The sequence below is a fragment of the Heterocephalus glaber genome, unplaced genomic scaffold (genome assembly GCF_053883595.1).
Source record: "Heterocephalus glaber isolate CG9 unplaced genomic scaffold, H.glaber_assembly_v1.0 deba00000594, whole genome shotgun sequence".
NCBI lineage: Eukaryota > Metazoa > Chordata > Mammalia > Rodentia > Bathyergidae > Heterocephalus > Heterocephalus glaber.
In genome coordinates this window covers 23,064,090-23,085,772 of record NW_028258151.1, presented here as the reverse complement: position 1 = coordinate 23,085,772, position 21,683 = coordinate 23,064,090, and the positions used below count along the sequence as shown (strand labels likewise).

The 21,683-nt window shown below is 49.5% G+C and overlaps 1 protein-coding gene across 2 annotated transcripts in view; it reads left to right on the top strand.

Moving 5' to 3' along the window:
- Abtb2 (ankyrin repeat and BTB domain containing 2) overlaps positions 1-21,683 on the top strand; it is a 165,940-nt gene that overhangs the window by 86,741 nt on the left and 57,516 nt on the right. The gene's annotated exons all lie outside the window — the stretch shown is intronic.

Here is a 21,683-nt window from a genome sequence, read left to right as displayed (position 1 = left end):
TTCCAGTGTTGCCCAGGCTGGCCTTCAGCTCCTGGACACACATAATCCTGCCTCAGTTCCTCTAGTAGCTGGGCCTATACAAACCACTATGCCCAGCTAGCCTTTTGGCTAAGAAGAACTATAATCTCTAAGATGGAATCCAATCATTGTCCATCTTCACAGTTTTGGTTATCACCACTTTTGTCCTTCAGAAATAAAAATCAGGCCAAAGAAGAATATTTTGGTCATATAATGCAATTGATATAAACTCGAAATGTTGGGGGAAGTGATGGTCTTTATAAGCTAAATCCTTTTTCGAATATGTGAGAAAAACAGGTTACTTACTGGAACCCTAGATAAATTGTTTTGTAAAGCAGAGATGTGTCTATATATTTTATCTTCCAGGAAGCCGGGATCTTTCCTCTCTGCAGCTGTTACACTGTTACTGGACCATTCCTGCGGTTTTTCTGTTTCGACACCAGCTTATCACCTTCCTCTAGACAGTCTTTTAGGTTACTCAACCCAGGTGAGAGTGATTGAGACAGAAGACGTGAAGGTGCCCTGCCCAGTCTGACTGAGATGTGGGACCCATAAACCTGCCCAGGGCAGGCAAGAGCATTTGGAGGAAGTGTGGCCATGGGGGTGGGTGAGAGGCAGCTGGAGTAGAAACTGAGTCTGTCTTCCCTTGGCCCTGTCCTCGCCTTTTGCATGATGCTGTGTGGTCTCCATGAGCTTCCATTTTTATGTCCCTAAAATGCGGGTGCTCGAATAGGATGCTTTAAGAAAAACCCATGTTATAAGTGACTGTTAGAGAATTCTTCCAGTGAGGCCACCTGGGCTGAACATCCACTGAAAAGGGACTATGAGTCTCCTATCAGTGCAGATGCGTCCCTGGAAGGAGGTAGGCGTGCATTTCTGGATAGTGTTGAGGGAGGAACTCTATCTGGGAATCCAGCCACCTTCTCAGAGCGCTGGCCAGCAGCTTGTGCTGATGTGTCCTCCCCTGAGAGAACGTCCAGAATGTTGCATTGCCCTCATTGAATTACCAGGCTTGGCGGCTGGGACCTTGCGTATTTATTATTCAAGAGGCACTGCACTACCCCATGGAGTGCAGGTACTGTGTCAGCTGGGATCAGATGAGTTATTGAATTCAGAAAGTCTTCATTTTTTATTCAGCTTGCTTCTCCCTGTTCCACTTGACTGCATTCATTAGCTCCCAGGGCCTTTGGGGTTTCTGGCAGGAAGCATCCAAGCACTGGGCAGTGGCTGTTGTTCTGGCCTCTGTGGAGCAGGTCAGGGGCACCCAGGACTGCAGTTGTTCCATAGCCTTACCTGACATCCAGTGGAGACCCTTTTTGTTTGTCTTCATTTTTCTTATGTTTTGTTCAAGTTCATTTTGGGGAAGGTCTGTGGGGATTCACTGACTGTAGTCCTCAGGGGGTACTGGGCTGTAAGCATGACCCCGTGACCTAGCGAACTCTTGAGAAGACGTTGAGGGGTTATACTGCCCCCCTTCTGTAAAGCTGTAGGCCAGATCCCACCTGCTGAAAGAGAGAGAATGTCGACAAAGGCTGCATTTGTACTTGGCCCCAAGGAGGGAAGTCTGTTCTCGGGAGGGAAGGGATGTGGGTAGGGAATGAGTCCCACAGAGTTGTACATTTCCTCCCCCACAAACAAAGCTCTGTTTACCTTTTGAAAGTGTCTGTGATTATTCTTACCCATTGGCCAAACTTCTTATAAGGGCTCAGGAAAATGCTGGGTGCATTTTCCTCCCTTGTAGTCCTGACCTCATTCCCACTGAGGCATTACCACACCTACTTCCAACCTGGCTTGTCCGCTCTGGCCCTCTAATCCTCCCGTTCTCAATCGCCACGTTAACAGTAGCAACAGCCGTAGCTGACACTGGAAGCGCACAGAGACTGAGCCCTTGAACTCAGCCCAACACATGTTAAATGCATCACATGGGAGAATGTGAGCAGTGATGGCGAAAATCAAACAGGTGTGCAGATGTAGCGTGACATGCCCACTGCCACCACACTGCACTTCCCCAGTAAGAGGAGAGAGAGAAGGAAGGGGAAGAGGATGTAAAAAGAATCAAAATACATTATGTACATGTATCGACTCCCCATGAGAAATATAATCATTATGTACTGCAAACACATGCTAATAAAAATAAAATTAAGGAAAGAGCCCATGTTCTGTAGAGCTTTCTAGGCACCCGGCACAGGACTAAGGACTGTACCTGTTTTAACCCACCGCAACCCTAAGAGGCAGGTACTGTTATTGTTTCCATTCTATAGGCACAGAAGCACCGAGAAGTTGAGTAATTTATTTACACAAGATTAAACAACACACACTTATGTTCAGCCTCCCATCGGGTCATTAATCCATCTCTGTGAGTCCTTGGCAGGTGTGCTTCCCATCCAAAAAGCAGAGTGCTGGTACCTCCTTCTGCCTCTCTGTCGTTGTGAGGATTCAATGAGAATCTTAAAAAAGTAGCACAGAAAAGCACAAATTGTCATTCCTTGAAATGAGTTGGGGGAAAGCATGTGAGGGCTGCATGTTAGTGATCAGTAACTTGGAAAGAGTGAAATGAAGTTACAGCCAGTGTGACACGAGACCATCAGTTATGACACGAGACCCATCATCTTGAGCCTTTATGTGGATAAATCCAACTGGGGCTCTTGAGAGGGCTCCTGATCAGAGGTTTCTGGAATCATTAGAGAATTCAACCTGAAAGCCCACAAAGCAGCCAAGGTACCACGTCTGCCTGGGCCTCAAGGGACTCTGGGCTGGTCTCAGAGACTGAGGCTGAATGGCTCATGGTTAGTTGGGATGCACTTTGGAGGAGGTGGGTGAGTCCATGTGGTTATTAATGATCCTTGGGGATATGCACCAGAGTCCATCTTGACCTGAAGATGGCTGCTGCTGTGTCACCTCCTGGGCTTTGTGGCTGGGTGCCCAGGTACTAGAGAGGTAACCTTGACTTACCAGGCCTTCAGCCTAGGGTCCCAGTGGCTTTGAAAAGAAATTGTCAACTCTGCTGGAGACAGCACTTGAGCTTTTTCGTATAAACAGGGATTTGAAGTTTATCTTCTTGTGCTCATACTGTAGCCATCAGCCTCATGTGACTATTTAAATTTACATTTTAATGAAAATTGAACTTTTGGTTCCTTGGTCACGTTAGCCACATTTTGAGTTCCCAGTAACCACTAATGACTACAGAGTTGGACATAATATTTTCACCATTACAGAAAGTTCTAGAGGTTTCCAGATTCTTCTGGATATATAACAGGAAGCCTGTTCTTTCCTAGGCTGAGTTCTGTGACCCCTTGTAGTCTGAAAATTCGGTTTCACCTCTCAGACTTCTAGAGGCCTCCTTAGCTGCTTGGGTTGCTTTTGACAAGTGCCAGTTCTAATCGCTTCCATAATGTTTTTCTTCTCTGCTGCCATGTCTGTCCACGGCCCTTGAGTTGATTTTCTTTTCCTTTCCTTTTCCCCCCCCAGCTGAGGGCAAGCCATATTAGCACATTCTAGAGCAGTTGTCCTCCACGTGTGTTTAGAATAGACACAATTCTAGTCAGAATGGCCAAGTCAGAATTCAGAGGTCTGTCTTCAAACCTCTCTTCATGAAAAACCGACGGTTCTTTATACTGACTCTTGGGAGTCATTTCTTGTGTGAGGAATAATGAAGTTGTGATGTATGTTTAGAATTTGTTTTAATTTCCTACATAAGTCTGTACTGCTGCTCAGAAGGCGTGTGACTGGTGAGTGCTGTGTCTGAATGAGTCATGCTGCAGGAGCGACTCAGAGCCACCAAGAAACCTCGGGCTGCAGACAGGACAGATTGTTTCATTCTTGCCCCTGCACAGCTGTGATACTCCACAAAACAGAGAACCTGGCAGCGAGATTTTTTAGAATGTGATTTTCCTTTTGGGTAGCCTATGACTCCCTGTACCGTCCCTCTGGGGAGTGTGTGTGTGTGTGTGTGTGTGTGTGTGTGTGAGAGAGAGAGAGAGCGCGCACGCGTGTGTGTGTGTGTGTGTGTGTGTGTGTAGAGACTGGTAAAATAGACTTTGTGAAGCATTTTTCAATTGGGAAAGAAAAAATATCATTGTCCATATTGCCTTGAGTGTGTGAAACCTGACACCAGCCCAGTTTTCCTGTGCTGCATCGACCAAAGTCACACCATACAGACTGGCGACACCCACTCTTATTACCAAAGTGGCTCTCCCTCCACGCCACCTCCTTTTCCCAAACAAACCCCCCTGGCTCCAAGGTCAGAACCCCAGGCAGCTTTTCACACAGCCACCATATGGTGTTTGCTTTAGCATAGATCCACAAATGATGTGTTATTACAGTGGAGGTGCAGAAAATTATATGACAAAACCGGGTTTGTTCCTCCACTAGAAACCCGCTGCTGAAATACTGAAGTATTCCTTCAAGCCTGACTCAGAGGATGGGGAGGGGGGCTTCCCCAGAATTAGACAGTGTTCACCAGGGACCAAAGGGGGAAGAACAACAAAAAAAAAGCTAACAGCGTTACACTAGTAGCTGGACAATGGTTTATTTTCTGTCTGCTTTATTAAGTTCACGTTTTCCCTGTGTCTGTCTGTAGTGTGATTTATTTCTGTCCCTCCCCCCAGTAGCTTATAAATGGACTGTAGTGTGGGTACCATGGTGAGCTGAGGATCATTGGTTGGATTTCACAGAAGAACAGGAATGGGCAATAGGTTAGTGCTGGGGTGTTTCATGCAGCCTTAATCCCCACCAGCCTGTGGATCTTGCAGCATTTTGGATGAATGACGATGTCCTCAGGATCAATGGGGTGGTGATGCCCAAAAGGAAAGGATCAGGAGGTGGGTTTCATTTAAAGAGGCGATGTGGGGTCTCGCATCCCCCCCTCCCCAGTCATGGCTCCCGGGACAGAACTGGTGGAGGGAAGGGGTCCATCTAATTCCCGCCCCCGGCTGTCCTCAGTTGTGGAAAATTAACTTGCAGCCACCCAGCAGCTTAGAGGATCCTGAGCTCCCTGTCCTTTTCACTGTGACAGAGATCTCTGCCCCACAGTCTCTGGCACCTTCCGCTGTGTGAATCTGTCCCTCTCACGTCCCACCACAGAGAGAGGAAGGTGAGAAGTGATGGCTAACAGAGCTACCACAGGGTCAGGCAGGACAATCTCTCCTGGCTCGAAGATCTATGTTGGGGTGAAGCTCATATCATGGAAATAGCTTGGGAGCTTAGAGAGAAGCAAAGTGTTCAGTTCACTTCAGTTCATCTGTGAGCTTCGGTTTTCATACTTGCAATTGGGATCTGTTTTATTTACCTTGTGAACCTGAATGATATGGTATGAACAGAAGGACTTTGTACAGAATAGGGATTTATATACATGCTGTCCAGTATGACAGCCACATGTAGCGACTTAAATTTAATCAAAGAGAAATAAAACAAACATTTATTTTCCCCATTCCCCTGCCCTCTCTTCAACCCCTCCATCCCTCCCTATTTACAAAGACTTTGCTTCCATTTTTTCATTTTCTCATATTAATTCCATTTCCTTCTTTCCTTTCCCCTACCCCTCCCACTTCCCCTTCCCCTTTGCCCTTTTTCTTCCTATTTCACATTATCTATTATACCTTTTAGTCCTTATTTACACTTTCAGTTTCTCACACTAGAGAAACTATTTGGTATTTACACGTGTGTCTTATTTATTTCACTTAAGAGTATCGCTTCAGTGTGCATCCATTTAGCTATAAATGTCTCTAATTTCTCATTTTTTATGGCTGAGTAGTACTCCGTTTATTAAAAAAAACCCCACATTTTCTTTATCCAGTCTCCAGCTGATGGGCCATTGAGCTGCTTCCAAGTTTTAGCTATTACAAATTGTCCTGCTATGAACATGGGCGCACGTATATCACTTGGCAAGAGAGATTATGTAAAGGTGCAAATTTCCAATGATGAATGTCATTATATTGTATACCTAAAATGTACCAATAAAATTAAATTTGTTAAAAAATAAACATTTAGTTTCTAATAATCACTGGCCTTCTTTTGAGTGCTCCATAGCTGCACCTGGCTGGTGGCTAGTATTGAACACGTTATTTTGTGTGGTAGAAGATCATAGGTGGCAACAGAAGCCTGTCTTCATTCTGGGTCAGAAAGAATGGGAGTGGATGGTCAATGAGTTCGATTCTAAGCTCGGGCAGTTACCTCTCTAAGGCTTGGGCAGGTTACCACTCTTTTCTGATCTTTGCCTTCCCTACAGGGTCACTGTGAAGGTTCAGTAAGATCCTACTTGGCTCTGTACCTGGTGCTTAATAATTGCTTAAATTGCTTATTAGCCCATTGAGGTCATGACTTATTAAGCTTCAGGCACAATTGTCACTCCACTACTCTACCATATAGGAAATCGCACATCGACACAGGCCATACCTTTATGTCTGCCTGAGGAAGGACCAGGAACCTTCACTTGGAGAGGGCTGGAGGGACAGGTGGGGGAGGTCAGGATAGTTTTAAACCCTCGGAAGTGATGGCAAGTGAGGCAGTTGTTGTAAGTGCCCTGAGTGCCAAAGGAAGAGCCCTTCCCTGGGAGAGTAGAGAGTTTCACTCCTTTCCAGTAGGGGGTGGAGGAGGGGCTGTTCCTGGGCAGGAAGAAGCTTCGGTAATCACAGGATTCCTACTGCCTCTGTGGCTCCCCTGTGAGCTCCCCGTACACAGGAATTGAAGAATAAGCAGGGCAGGCTCATCTGCCACAGTAGGGCAGGGGCCAGGGGACTTGCTGGCTCACAAGCCTTGCTTCTAGCTGCTCGGATGAGGGAGGCCAAAGAAGTCCCAGGCTCTGCGTCTCCTGGCCTGGGTGCGGCCTCGTGTGTGATGAGAGCAGGTGGCCTGGGTGCTGGTGATGAGGTGGGAGAAGGTGGGGAGCTACTTCAATCTTACTTCGCACCCAGCATGCAAGGCCTGGAGCTTGTGGCTTAGCAGCAGGAAGGCTTACTGGGTCTAGAAGAATGCAGAGAGCAGAATTCAGACTGGGCTTCCCTCTGGAGGAGGTGGGGACCCGCTGGAGCTGGAAGAGAGAGCTCAGGCCAGCACACATAGGAAGCTTTCCTCTGATGGCAGCTGCCAGCATGGCTCCTCTTCCTATGCCTGGAGGGTTGGGGTCCATCCCTGAGCCACGCTTCGGCCCGATGACCGGCGCTTGGTCAGGCAGGAGAGGACCCAGTCCCCTGTGGCTCCCTGGAGCCTTGTCTGTCCGGGCCAGCTGGCAGTTTCATTGGCTCTGGCACTAGGTTAGGGAGCACTCTTGTGGTTACAAATTAAGAAAACAATTTTGAGTAGAAGGTGGGAATGAAAAAGGAGAGGATTGTTAGAAGCAGAAGAAACCCGAGGATGGGAAAGCTGCTGAGCCTGAGAAAGGTACTGATTCAGGAGTGGGACGATCTTCCTCCCTCCTCCTTTCTGCCTCACCTGTCTCCTCCCAGCACACACCCCCTGGCTTCACCTCTGTTCTCCTTTCTTCATGTAAACAGGACAGGATGGGGACGGGAGGATGCAGCATGGGAGATACCCCAGGGCACAGCTTAGGAATGCAGGCAGTCTCAGGGTCCGTGGCCTGAAGGGGGCTGGGGTCAGGCTTGCCAGGTGGCACCTGCCAGGTGGGACTAAGGAGGACTAGTTACACAGTGGGCACTGAGTGGCCCCGACACTGCCCACTCCTAAAGGGAAGTCAGCCCGGTCAAGGTTGGAGATGTGGCTGCTTCCAGAAGTGGACCACCAGAGGTGGATGGGGAGCGAGGGTCCAGGAAGGGGCCCTGTGAGTCCCCTCCCAGTGGCTCCAGCCATCACTCTTCTGGGGGTGGCAGCGTGGGCTGTGGCCCAGCCCTGGGGTGGGGCCTGGGGCATATCAGTAGCTTTTCTTCAGCTCACCTCCCCAAGCCCTGAAGCCTGCGCTCAGTTTGCCCTCAGGGTTGGAGCTTTCCTGAGAGTGTCCCTTCCCTTTGTGGCCTGAGGGAGGCTGTGACCTCTTGGACCCTGAGTGCACATCCCGACACACTGTGCTCCCCTCCCCCACCAGCTCCAGAGCTCCCTGCAGCACAAGCAATCGGGAGGAGGTTGATCTGCCCCCACCTCCCGACACCTGTTGTTTTTAGTCTGCAGGGCACTGCTCCTCATTGTACTATAAACATCCTCACTTTGCTCTTCAGCTGCTTCAGGAGTTCTTTCTGTAGGGTCCTCAATTCTGCCTTACACCCTTTCCGTGTGCTACCACGTGCCTGTGTATTGCTCCAGTTGGAGGACATAACAGCCTATTGGTGTTGCACCTCTTTCCAGAAAAGAACATTAAGGGGTCTTACACAGATGTGTGTAATCCAGTGAGATGAAGGAGTAAAGATTTCATTTATCCTTGCAGCATCCCCCACATACACACACGCGCGAACACACACACACACACACACACACTCTCTCTCTCTTCCTGTCCTAGAGATAAACCCAAGGCCTTTACACTGATCTGCATCCCCAGCCACCTTCTTTTTTTTTTTTTTTTTTTTTAACCCAGGACCTTTTCACTGAACTATATCCCCAGCCCTTTTTAAAATTTTGAAACAAGTTCTCACTAAGTTGCCCAGGCTGGGCTGGAACACACAATCCTCCTGCCTCAGCCTCCGAGAGTGCTGGGATAACAGGCCTGTGCCACCACGTCCGGCTGAGTAAACCTCTTACAGCTTAGTGAGAGTGCACGACTTTCCCCAGTGTGCAGCGAGTGGTGTGACAGGGAAGAGGAGGACAGGGCGTCCTCAGTGAAACCAGAAGCCCCAGTGCTCCTGGGCCCCTGGGGGAGGGTGGGCTATTTCCGGCTGTGTCTCTGTGCCACCTCCCTCCTGCAGTGAGCCCCGCCTCTCCTCCTGACTCCTGCAGGTGGAGCAGGGCGGCAGAGCGAGCAGACCCCTTAGGTGCACAGAGACGTGAGTCTGGGTGCCAGTGATGCCCCCTGGTGCTCTGTTTTGATCTGAGTCATCACAGGAGGGGGGAGGAGCCACTCTTTGTGCCTCTGAGAAGGCTCCTCCTGTGGCACCTTCTCTGCAACAGCCAGGCTGAGGGTCCTTGTCCACATGCTGTCTGCCAGCTCCGTGGGTATAGCCTTGGTGAAAAGACTAAGAACACAGGTCAGACGTGAGACAGTCCTGGGTGTGAGTCCTGCTCTGCCTTTGACGTGCCGGCCCTGGGTGGGTGATGTGGGCATGGGAAAACCAGACTCTCAGACCCTCTGCCCGAGGAAAGGCTGGTGGTCAGGTGGCTGCATCGGTCCCTGGGCTCTGGGCTGGGAGGAAGTAAGGTGGGCACAGGCTCCCACCTGGAGAGGAAACAGTGCTGGGCCTGAGTTGGTCGGGACCTTAGGAAACTTCAGTTTCCATCTCTTGGTCCGTGACGTAGAGGCCTGTTAACCACCACCAGAGCATCAAGAGCTGAGGTTTATTGAGAACCTATAGTCCAGATCCTGTGAAGTTTTATATAGATCTATTCACTGAATATTGACAATCTTTTTTATTTTTTTGGTGTTTTGAGACAGGTTCTCACTGTGTAATTCAAGCTGGACTTGAACTCACTCTGTAGCCCAGGCTGGCCTTGAACTCATGGTGATCCTCCTGTCTCAGCCTCCTGAGTGCAGGCTTGTACCATCATGCCTGGCTATTATTGACAACAATCTCACAGAGTAGATTCTACCTATAGAATAGTGAGTCATGGAGGCATGAGCTTGGGGACCATATCCTGTCCCTGCACCTTCCTTTCTGGCTCTTTCCCGTTCTCTGCTTTAGGCTGCATGAGGCTGCACATCAGGAAAGCACTGGAAAGCTGACAAGACCATTGGCTTGGGTTATTCTGAATGTCCACCACCACTTTACCCACTGTGTGACCTTGGCTTACATTCTTTAGACCTTAACTTTTTTTTTTTTTGGTAGGTACCAGGGATCGAACATGGGTCCTTGAGCTTGCGCAGCAGGCAGCAAAACCACTGAGCTAAATCCCCCAGGCCCTAGACCTTAACTTCATCACACCTCCATGACCCACTCCCTTCGACTAGGTGCCACATGCTTCTTCCATCGCCTCCCAATGATAGAGTGCATCCTTGACTTACAAACTCAATTGGTTCCTGAGGGCTGGTTGTAACTAAGTCAATACAGCTGAGATCTGGATGTTTACCTGGGTGCACTCTATAGACAAGAGGCAGATGAATGTCCCATTAACCTAATTAACCCCAGTTCATATGTCAGGCCAGTTGTAACTTGAGGGTCCACGCTACCACCAAAGTATGATCCCATTAGCGGATTCATCCACTGAAGTTAGAACTATCATGATACACTCACTTCCAAAGCCCATCAGCTGGCAACCAGGCTGTCAGCACAGTGAACAGGGTGGGGATTTAGATAACAACCAGATCAGGAACTGACTGTAAGCCCAGGCCATGTCCATGTGGTGAAGAGTAAATGGAATTAAACAAGAGCTACACAAAAGGCTTAGCACAGATGCTAAGTTCATGCTTGGTCTAGCCCTTTGGCCTGCATGCACTGTTGTCCTGCACTTTGTGCTAGGGGCCCCACTGCAGATTATTCTAGTCACACGCTAAATATGTGCAGGGCTTTCAGTCTCTTTGTGCTGTCAGTGAAACTGCTGCTTATCTGCCTTTGCCATGCCCAGCCAACCTGAGTCCACTTCCGTTTTCACTCTGAGTTTTTGAAAGTCAGGGGAGTCCTGATAGCTCACCCTTTTATCTCCTGAGTGTTTCGGAGCTGTTTATTCATCTAACAAGTGGAAGTGATTTTAAAAATATACCTCTCTCGGTCAGCAGTCAGCAAGGACACCTCTGGAGGTCAGCGTCCCTTTCCCAGGGGCAGGTGACTCAGAGGGATGCATGTTCCCTGGTGGTGCCCAGGCTGGCTGCTAGATAAGTAGCTTTTGTCTCCTTTGTCTGTGAAACTCCAGGCCAGTGCAGGGTCTGACTTAGGACAGGTGTGAAAGAAACAAGTGGTGAATACCAGCAGTGGGACCGGCTCGCAGTGCTGGGCTTGACAGCCAAAGCTTTCCACTCTGTCCTTTCTCCAGATGCCTCCCATGTCTTCTGGGGTACAGAGGACCTTGGCCACAGCCAGCTGGGGTTTCCCAGGACAACGCCTTCTAAGCCTGTGCTGAGTTACTGCCCTGAAACCTGGAGTTGGGGTGTGTCTCAGGGCTGGGTTCTGGTGTCTGCCCACAGGCTCTGAGCTTTCCCCTCTCAAATGCCAAGTCTGTGCCAAGCATTTTCTGTAAATGATCTCACTGAATCTGCATAGACGCCTCAGAAGAGAATCAGTATTGCCGTTCCCATTTTCAGAGACAGTAAATCTGTAAACTAGAGGTAAGCCCAGGACCTGTTCCCTAGGAGATGCCAAATGGATACCGGAAGGGTGCTTGAACACAGCTGGAGCTCTTCAGATGTCAGTGACTTCCGCTGATAGCAGGGGAGGAGGCTCACTGATGATGAATGCAGGGTTTAGGAGGGCTACACGATCCGTTGAGGTCACGGGGCAGGTCTTGGAGTCAGTCCCTGGCAGGAACAGGATTTGACATGGGTTGAGCCTCTCGTTCCTCTCCCCCCGGGTCGCTGTGCTGATAACAACCGCCCCTAACCCCCCAGGATCCCAGGGTGTCCGTAAGAGCCTAGGTGAGCCCGGGTGAGCTAGCGCTTTGAAAGTTGGAGGGTTCTGCTGTTGAGCAGCATTTCCCCTGTTCCCTGTCAGGCTCCGGTGCAAGTGAGCCAGGCTGTGGGGCAGGGCTGCAGAGGGTGGCAGCTTCCGGCCTGAGAAGCCTTGGTCCTCCACTGGCTGTAACTGGGTGTGTTGCTTGTCCTCTCTAGCTTTATTCCCTCTTCTGGAAAACAAAGATATTAGGCCCACCCTACGCCCTAGGAGACTTTGAGGATTAGCTGAAGCTATGCACTCGTGAACCACCTGGACCTGAGATAAATGAGGGTTCTGTGGACCTCAGCCCATGGTGATTAGCTAGATGTGTCACAGGGCTTGTGATGGGAAGACCTCCACTTGTCATTCCCCATGCCACACACACACACAAAATCCCCTACACCTCAGGACATCAGTATGGCTCCCCCACTCAGGATTAGTACAGTTCTGACTACTAAAGAACTCTCATGCCAGGCGTGGTGGTGCATGCCCGTAATCCCAGCACTCTGGGAGGCTGAGGCAGGAGGATCAAAAGTTTGACTTAACAAGACTGTCTCAGAAAAAGGGGGGAGTTGGGGATGCAGCTCTACCCAAAAGGAAAGGCCACGCCCAGCAGTTGCTGCAGATCACTGAACCTCATGGGCAGAGCACGGTAAGGATGATGTCAGTCTTCCCCATCACTGCCTCGTTGTTGCTATCACTCCTGGGTCTCAGAGGCTTTTTGCTGAGCGCCTGACAGTCAGCATCTCGTGTAGTGGTTAGGCCCCAGGATTCCAGGAGTCAAAGAGCAGCCTGAGTGCTCCAGCAGCGGGAAAGGACTGTCCTCTTGGCCCTCTGATCCCGCCCCTCAGTCTCTCTGCCCTCCCCATTCAGCACCAGTGCCTTCAGCCAGGAGGGTGTGGACAGTTGTGACCCAGAATGACACAGAAGCACTTCACAGATCTGTACTGCAAACAAGAATGGGGATACCATCCATGCGTGAATGAGTCCTGACCTTATTATGTTTGCCTTGTTTTGTTTATTTTCTAACAGGGTCTCACTATGTAGTTCAGGCTGGCCTTGAACTCACTGTGTAGCCCAAAATAGCCTCAAACTCAAAGTAATCCTCCTGCCTCAGCCTCTTGAGTGCTAGGATTATAGGTGTACACCACCACTCCTGGCCTGATCTTATTTTGTAGGAGCAGTTACCATAAACAGTGACCATGTGAAGCGACTCCCATGCAGGCCCAGGGCACTTCGTGAAGACTCTGTATTCTGCTTCTCTCATTAGCTGAAGCCAGCAGGGGTTGAGGGATCAAGATTAGCCTATGGAACTCTCACAAGACACCTCCGAAGAAGTCAGCTCTCCCCAGCAGCTTTTCTGGAGCTGTGGTCAGTTTCTGATGTAAACTTAGATCCTAAAAGCTTAGCATGGCCCAGGGATGTTGTAGGGGAACGATGTTGATATGTTAGAATTCAAGACAACCAAATTCTCATTCTATCTAAAGATGAACACAAGGGCAACATCTTTTTAAAGGAACAGAAATTACTGACACGGGAGCTCTGCTGTGGGAGATGCTCACAAGCCTGCTGGGTTGCCTCTTTCTCATGCTTGGACTCCCAGGAGAGCACCCTGTGTGTTATGTCCTTCCAACACCTCCCATCCTTCATCTCCTTGCCCCTTCATGGCAGCAGGGACGTTGTCAGGCCAGGAGTCCAGAGGATGAGGTAGGCAGGCCCCTTGGACAATCTGTGGAGGAAGCCACCTCCTCTGCCACCCTGTACCCAGCCTTCTGGATGTATGCAAGGACATTGAAATACATCTGTCCTGCTCCAAGACTAGTTTATTATCAGAAAGCGCTGCTGTTCTTGGCTTCCCCAGCACTGACAGGTGGGATCCTCTAGGGGCAGCAGGGCAGCATGGAAGGATCCCACCCTGAGGCCCCATGCCAGTGGGTGAGGTCTTGCCCTGCATCTGGCCAGGAAAATGCCCAGCAGTGCCCTGCAATTGTCACCCTGGCCTTGAAGCTGCTCCTGCCAGCAGCTCAGCCCCACCTCTGACAAACAGAGTTGGTTTATCACGTGAAAGAGCATCTGAAAGTGGGAAGGTGTCCTTTGTGAGCTCTCCCGGCTTTGAGCTTTAAGGAATGGGCTGGGGGTCTGCACACATATGACTTGTTCTTTTTCATTCATTCCCTGAAGCTCAGGCAAAAATTTAGCTATAATGAGTAGCGATTGGGTGATGCTTTTTGCATGAACTGTCAAATCTTTCTGGGGTTTTTTTGTTTTTTTTTTCTGATACCGAAGATTGAACTCAGGACCTTGTGCTTGCAAGGCAGGCGCGATGCCACTGAGCTAAATCCCCGGCTCTGAACTGTCAAATCTTCTGTGACTGTTAACTATCTTAGGTGGTGAAGAAATTAACAGAATGACCGAAGTAAGAATTCCACCTGGCTATTCACCATATAAATATGCATGCGTGTGTGTGTGTGTGTGTGTGTGTGTGTGTGTGTGTGTGTGTGTGAAATGCCTTTGTGGAGGCAAGTGCCTTCTTCACTGGGAAAATGATCCATTCAGACTGGAATGGCTCCAGTAGTGAGGTCCAGTGAGTCCTTGTCAGGCAGCAAGGGAGGAAAAGGGCAGTGAAGGGGCAGAGTGACAGCTTTGGAGCCCCAAATCTCAGTGCCTGCCTCGGAGCCTCGTCAGGGAGGACTTACCTTGTACTACGGTGTGCATCAGAGAGTCCTAGACAAGGGGAGTTGTTCTTTGTTGGCAGGAGGTCCAGGTGGGGGAGGTAAAGTGGAAAAAGGCAGAGGTGGGGGTGAGTCTGTTTTGGCTCAGTCTCAGGGCAAACTGCACTGTTTGTGGCCGGCCCGTAGGTGGACACGCAGGGGCGGGACAGGGTCCCCTCCTGAGCCCTTCCACCCACCCATCCTTGCAAAGTGGATGACTGGGCACCTGGGTACCACACACAGCCTTGTTCTTCATGGAGCTTCCAGTCCAGCAAGAGCACAGACGCCAGCGATTACGTTACAGAGAGAAGGCAGTGAGTGACTGGACCCATGGAGTCCCGAGAGAACAGGGCTTAGGTCCCAGCTCCGCCCACCTAGCTTCATTTACAAAGTAAGAATCAGCCTCCCTTCACAGACTACTGCAAGACTTCATGGGATTGTACATGTTTAGTCTTTGGCATACAGTGGGTCCTCGGCATCTGTGCAAATGCATATGAAAATGGTCTCATGACAAATCTCCATTCATTCAACAAACAAGTAGTTATTGAGGTGCTAAGTATAAAGCCATGAATAAAATAGACAAAATCCCTGTACTCATGGAGATTATGTAATGTTTGGGGAGACAGACAATAACTAAGTAGAATGTGTAGCATATTTGATGGCATTAGCGTTCTAGAGAAGAATAATGCAGAAAATATGAATAGGGAGAGCCACAGACAGACAGTACAGGCCAGGAAAGCCCTCCCTGGAAGAGCGGTGTTGGGAAGTCGTGCAGATACGTGGGGAGAGGAGCCATTCACGATAAGGAGCAGCAGGTTCAAGGCCTTGTGGCTGTAATGGCTGTTATGTTTGAGAAGCTCAAGGAGACCAGTGCGGTGTAGCCAGAGAGCTTACGCACAGTAGAGGATACAGGGCTTCAAGGCCAGCTGAAAGACTTTTTGACTCAGTGTGGTCTCGGCTGGAGGGGCAGCATAAAAGGGTTTTGAGTAGAAGAGTGGTATGTTCAGATTCAGCTTCTTGGCTTTAACAGGCTTTCATGGTCTCTTCGTTAGAGGTGAAGCCCAAAGTGGAAGTAGGGGGCTCCATAAGGTTACTGCAGGAAGCCAGGGAAGCTGATGGTGCTTGGGCCAAGTGATATCAGGGCAGAATCAACCTTCTGGGGAGGACCATCCATTTTCCAGTGGAAGTGGGCTGATCTGTTCCATCCTAGCCTCCTTTGCAAGAAGGAAGAGGAAGTGGTAACAACCACAGTACCCTGACCCTTGGGTGCCCTGGCCCCTGCCAACCCCTCTTGAGGAAGCCAGGTTGGCTCAAACAAGGATGCCCTGGTGAAATCCAACTTTAGCCCCCCAAATAGAAGAGAGTTCCAGAAATGCAGGTGGTCTGGGCCTAGGATGGCTGTGGGGTGGTCCCAGGATCTCATTCCTTTGGCTCCAGACTCTGTCTGCTCCTGGGCTCCCTCAGCTCTTCACAGTTGTTTGTACTGTAGCCTGATCCTCACCCCTAGGCAGTAGTAACTTAGGAGGAAGAAGATCTTAAGTTGTCTGTAGATGGACCTCCTGGCTTCTTCATCCCACCACTGAACAATTACTCTATCCATTAGCACACCTAAACTTCATAACCTTCACAGCTAAGTTTCATGGAGGTAGATGCTATGAGGTCCATTTTACAGACAGGAAAACCTTAACACACATGTTCACTCACTTGTCCAGAATGGTCCAGAGGTAGACAGTCTGTCCCTAAAGCCATGGCTTTTGGCCATGATTCAATAAAGTATTTCTAAATAATTTGCTTCCCTCATACAGTTTAAATGACTTTGACTTCTGTTTTGTTTTTGTTTTTTGAGTCAGGGTCTTGATGTGTAGTCCAGGTTGGCCTTGAACTCTCGGTGATCCTCCTGCCTCAGTCTCTCGTGTGCTGGGATTACAGGTGTGTACCACCATGCCAGCAACTTTTTCATCCGTCCAGGAGGGGGCTTTGCAGCTGACCGGGACATGTTTATCTCCCTTCTCTGCCTTCCATCTCTCTATCCTCCTTCCTCTTGGCCTGGCCAATAGGCCTGATGTATCGGCATCTCAATTACTTCTGCTGTCCCTGGAGACCCCAGCCTGGCCTAGGGCTCCGTAGCCTCCTAGAATACATCAGCAAACGAGGAGTGGTTCAAAAAGGGAAGGTATTCAAAAAGAACCAGCTACCTATAATCTGCTGCTTAAAGTGCTGCGGACAGAGAACTCTGGAGCCACGAGGTCCTTCTCCAGCCCTAGAAATAAAATCTCTGAACCCACCAGATGAACCAGCTCAATCAGGAAGAATTTTTGCCCTAAAAAGTACATTAAATTGAGTTCTGTACTTTCTGCCCTTCACACAAGGCCAGAGATGGAAGATAAATGTGATGTCTCTAAAGCTCTACAAGAGCAAAACAAGAAAAAAATTTCCCCTTTTTCAGCTATTTAAAAATGAATTTTTTTGCATTTCCGATGAACAGACTGTTTCCAATGACCTCTTCTTTCAAGAGGGAAAAGCTCTCTTTATTTTGATTATTTTTTTCTTCAGCCTGTTTCTTTTTTCCATTTTTAATCTTCTTCTCTTAATTAGAATCTCCAGGGACTTCCGCCAGCCTCTCCCCTCTCTTCCTTGCAACTGTCCCCACCAGCACCCTGGGCCCTGGCTTCAGGGTGGCCAGGTTTGTTCTCGCCCCCACTGAGGCTCCCTCTGCTTAGGGCTTTGCTGCCCTGCAAAGTTGGTTTTCAGGAGGGCAGCTCCGCCTTCCTGCCCAGCCTTATCTCCTCACCTGAGGCACAAGAACGACTCATCCTGCCAACACTGCCCTCCCGCAGCTAATTAGCGCCTTCAGCTCGACCAGCCTGGATCAGGAGAAGTGCTGAAAATGGCAATTAGTGACGGATTGCTGGGCTGCTCCTGAGAGTGGTGTGGCAGGATGCCTGGCTTGTGGCTTAGAAGCAAGGGGATCCTCCCTCAGCGTCCTGGATGGCTCCGTAGGCAAATCCTCTTAGGAAGGTGGGCTCACAGGCACCAGTTCCTTTTGATCTTCCCCTCTCCCATCCCCCTCCGGTGAGTTATTGAACAAAGGCTCATAAGTACTTGGGATGTAGCACTTTCGGAAGGGATTCAGGATCTGCACCCTCGCTGATGATGGTGATAATAAAGAAGCCTCATTTATTGGTTTGTGCTCTTTGCAGTCTTGCTCTGTGTCAGGCATTGGGGTCACTGCTTTATGTGATTTGAGCATAACTACTAAGAAACCATATCCATTTTATAGATGTAGGAACTGAGATCCACAGGTTAAGTTTCCGACCGGGGTCACCAGACACCTGGCTGGTGGCACTTGTTTATCTGCAGAAAGTGTGTACTGAGTGTCTACTATATGCCTAACATTGTTCAGGCAATCCCTGCCATGAGGAGCTTGCATTTGCAGTGGGGGTATGGGGTGCCAGACATTGAACCACTAAGCAAATAAACACAGCAGTCTCTGTATAAGCCCTTCAAGGGAAGGCAGAGGGCTCTATTCTGTGGTAGACCAGAGATTCCCAGCCTCTGAGGCTATCAGGAGCAGAAAGCATTGCCTTATTAACCCGGTGGGCAGTTATGTGAGTGTCCTCAAGTCCTGGTACCATGCGTTTACTGTGCGTTTTCATTAGGAAAAGACTCTATGTGAAGCACCTTGCTCAAATTCCAGGGAGGTGGCCCCTGAGCTGGCATATCAGGCGTTCCCACCGTGCTGGATTCTGCTGGGAATTGTGCTGTCCTCAGAGGGGTGGAGCCACACCCTGGGTGTGGCAGGAGCCTTGTTATCAGTGAAAGTGAGGCAGGAATCTCCCCACTGGGGAAGCCCTGGGTAATTCACAGTGGACTCTGAGGTTCTGGTTACAGCTCCCTGCTGCCTGTCTGGGAGGGGAACCCAGCAGTTCCTGGTATCAGCTGTTCCCGCTTCCCCGCCTCCATGAGAGCCCCCTCCCATCCCCTGCCTCTGTGAGTCAGCAGACAGCTGGCCCCGACAAGGTGTCCACAAATAGCTCCTCAGCATGATCTCACCCGAAGTCAGGAGTGACTCACCAGGAGCTTCAAGTGTCTCCTCCTCTTCTGGGGAGATGCACCTAGCTCTGCCCCCACCGACAGGCACAAGACAGGAATGGGGAAAGTCCCTTCCGGAGCCACAGAGGATTTCTGAAACTAGGGAAAGGGTTGCCCAATCTGTGCCGAGGCTTTAGGGTGGGAAGGACTGGAAGATGGGCTCTAAGCCAGGTGTCAAATCAACTTTAGGTGGATGCCCTGGAAGGTCCCATGGGCACACACACACACACACCCGATTTTCCTTGCCCACCCCTGCCCCGGGTACCATTTTTGAGCCATCCTGTATTCTAGGCACTGCCATAGGCTCTCATAGCACCACACAAGATATGCTAGGTATTGTTGGTCCATTTCACCACTGGCAGGCTGAAGGTGTGTGCGAGGTCTTCAGTGACTAATCAGGCATTGGAACCCCAGTGTGACTCAGATTCTTCACTGAGCTCTGCCTCCCCTTAGCGTGGCTTGTGACCTTGTTAGCTTCAAGATGCAGGCGTCCCTTTTGGATGGTGGCATGAGCATGAGTGCCAGAGTGGGCTATGCTGTCCCCAAGTCCTCTCCATGCTTCGGCACCTGAGGGCCTGCTGCAGAGAATTCCGCTCCTGCCTGCCAGGAATGTGGGTCTGACCATAGGCTCAGCTGCTGAGCACCCAACATCACCAAGCTTCGGATGGGAAGAAAGTGAAGCTGACTGGAGAAACAAGAGTGGTGTGGGCCAGTAGATCTGACACAGGTGACAAAATGATTTTTGATAAAATAAGTAAGACAAAATGATTGTCTCTAAGGGGATGAGATTATGGGTGATTTTTTCTCTGTCTTGCACTTGACTGTATTTTCTGCAGTAATGATAAAGGTAATTTAATATGGCACTGGTAAGAGGCCTTGATCCCTAAGGGTCATCTTAATCTTGTAGACTGATTTCTTGTTAATGTGCTTTCATTTTATCTCTCCATGTCCTTTGCGGTGGCACTTCTTTTAACAAAGATTGTTCTAACATAGAAGTTACTGCCAATTCAGTGACAAAGAATAAATAATTTTCTTAAATGATCATGTGATGAGATACGACTTCATGAGGAATGCTGTAATGGAAAAGACAGATGAGAAGAAGTGTTGGTGAGGATGAGGAAAAATCAGAACCCTCTTACTGCCCGTGGGAACATAAAATGGTCTCGCCACTGTGGAAGGCAGTCTTGTGGTTCCTCACAAAGTTAAATGTAGCTGCCTGTAATCCAAGCTACTTGGGATGCTGGGGCAGGAGGATCCTAAATTAGAGGTGAGCCTGTGCAACTTAGCGAGACCCTGTCTCACAAATCAAAAAGGGCTGGGGATATAGCTCAGTGGTAGAGCAGCCTAGCATGGGTAAGACTCAATCCCCAGCACCACAAAACAAAGTTTTTATGCTATATGAAAAGCCAGATACGAAAGGCCACATACTATATGATTCCGTGTATGTGAGATGTCCAGAATAGACAAATGTATAGAAATAGAAGTAGACTAGTGCTTCCAGGGGTTGGGAGAGGTGGAGATGGGAGTGATTGCAAATGGGCCCGGGTTTTTGTTAGGAATGGTTAGCAGTTCTGGAAATTAAATGGTGTTATGGTTTCATATCTCTGAGTATACTTACTGCCCCCAAATTGTTCCTTTTAAATGGGTGAGTTTTATGATAGGTGAATTACGTTTCAATCTTTTTTAAATGGCCCACTTAGATTCATGAATGTGGGGCCCAGTTTTCCTGCAATGGAAAGGTAGCAGTGGGGTCTCCCTGATTACTGGTTTCGATGCCTTGGGCAAGTTGTTTAACCCCTGGAGCATCTGTTGTCTTATGGTACAACAGGGATCCCAGGACTGAGGATTTAGCTCAGTGTCACCACCCCTGCCTGGCAAGCGCAAGTTCCTGAGTTTGATCCCCGGTAGCTCGCCCCCAAAAAAGAAAAAAAAAACAGGGATCCCATTACTTTATGGGCCCCAGGACAGTTAGCTCTGACCGATCCTGCTCCTCCTCACCCTCCTCCAGCTGCAAGGTGCTCATTGTTCCTTGGGGAGGTGACTTGTCACTTGCGTGAGGGTCTTGGTTTTGCTTTCCCTGCCATAGGAGAGCCTCTGTGAAGAGCATCTCATCCAAGGGCCCGGAGGGGAAGCAATGGTGGCCCATCTTACCTGGCCCTTTCCAGTGACTGGTTGAGGCAGGACACATAGGCAGTGGCTTCTTGCAGCCATGGGAGCATAGTTGGGACTTCTACGCTCAAGGCACTTGGGTTGCACAGGTGTTTTTCAAGCAGATCCTTTCTCTGCTCCTTTTTCCTCTTTCCTTCCTTTTTTTTCTCTCTCTCTCCCTCTTTCTTTTCAAGGTAAAAAGAGACATTTGGGTGGGCTCTGCAGGCCACAAATCCTTGCACGGAGCCCGATCTGTTGTTTGCAGCTGGCAACATCAGCCGTAACAGTGGTGGAGCCTTTCAGGCAACCCTTGAGCACCTGCTCTCCAGGGCCATCTCTGGCTGGGCCGGGGGCCATGCAGACAAGCCTCTGTCTTTGGCTTCCGCTTGAAGTCTGTGCTAGAGCAGGCAGCGCTTCTGGCATCCAGCATCTGCCCTCCCTGCTGACCAGCTCCACATTGCGCATGCAGGGGAGGAAACTGGCATCGTGGAGAGATACATTTATATGTTTTGGCCTTTAACTTCTAAGGCCATGTGAAATGAGAGCCACTACTCTGATGTGCTTTACTATGGAGAGTATGGAGTTGTACTGAGAGTTAAGGTTAAAATAAATCCACTCTCTGAACGCTGGCGTCTCAGATTTACTAAGCGCCTCCTCCCATGTTCGTGGAGCTGTGTCACTGCAGAGATGGCGGAGAAGGGGAAAGAGTAAGATGAAAATATAGTTTCTGGCCTTTGTAAGCAGAAAGCAGTAAAAAAGATGATCCATAGCATGGGCCACTCCTACTTGCAGCCTGAGAATGGTGGGAGAGAGGCAGAGTGCAGAGGCCATTGAAGATCTCATGAGCCCACGCCATGGGGACTGTGTTGCCCTCTGCCCACTGGGTGCCTGGCCTGTGCATCTCAGTCAGTTCTCTCTCTCTCTCTGACAGTAGTGTTCTCCCCATTTTACAGATGGCCAAACCGAGGCTCAAGGAAGATGTTGCTTATTTGAGGCTACCTGGTTAGCAAGGATAGGCCCACCTAGCGGGTGACCTGGT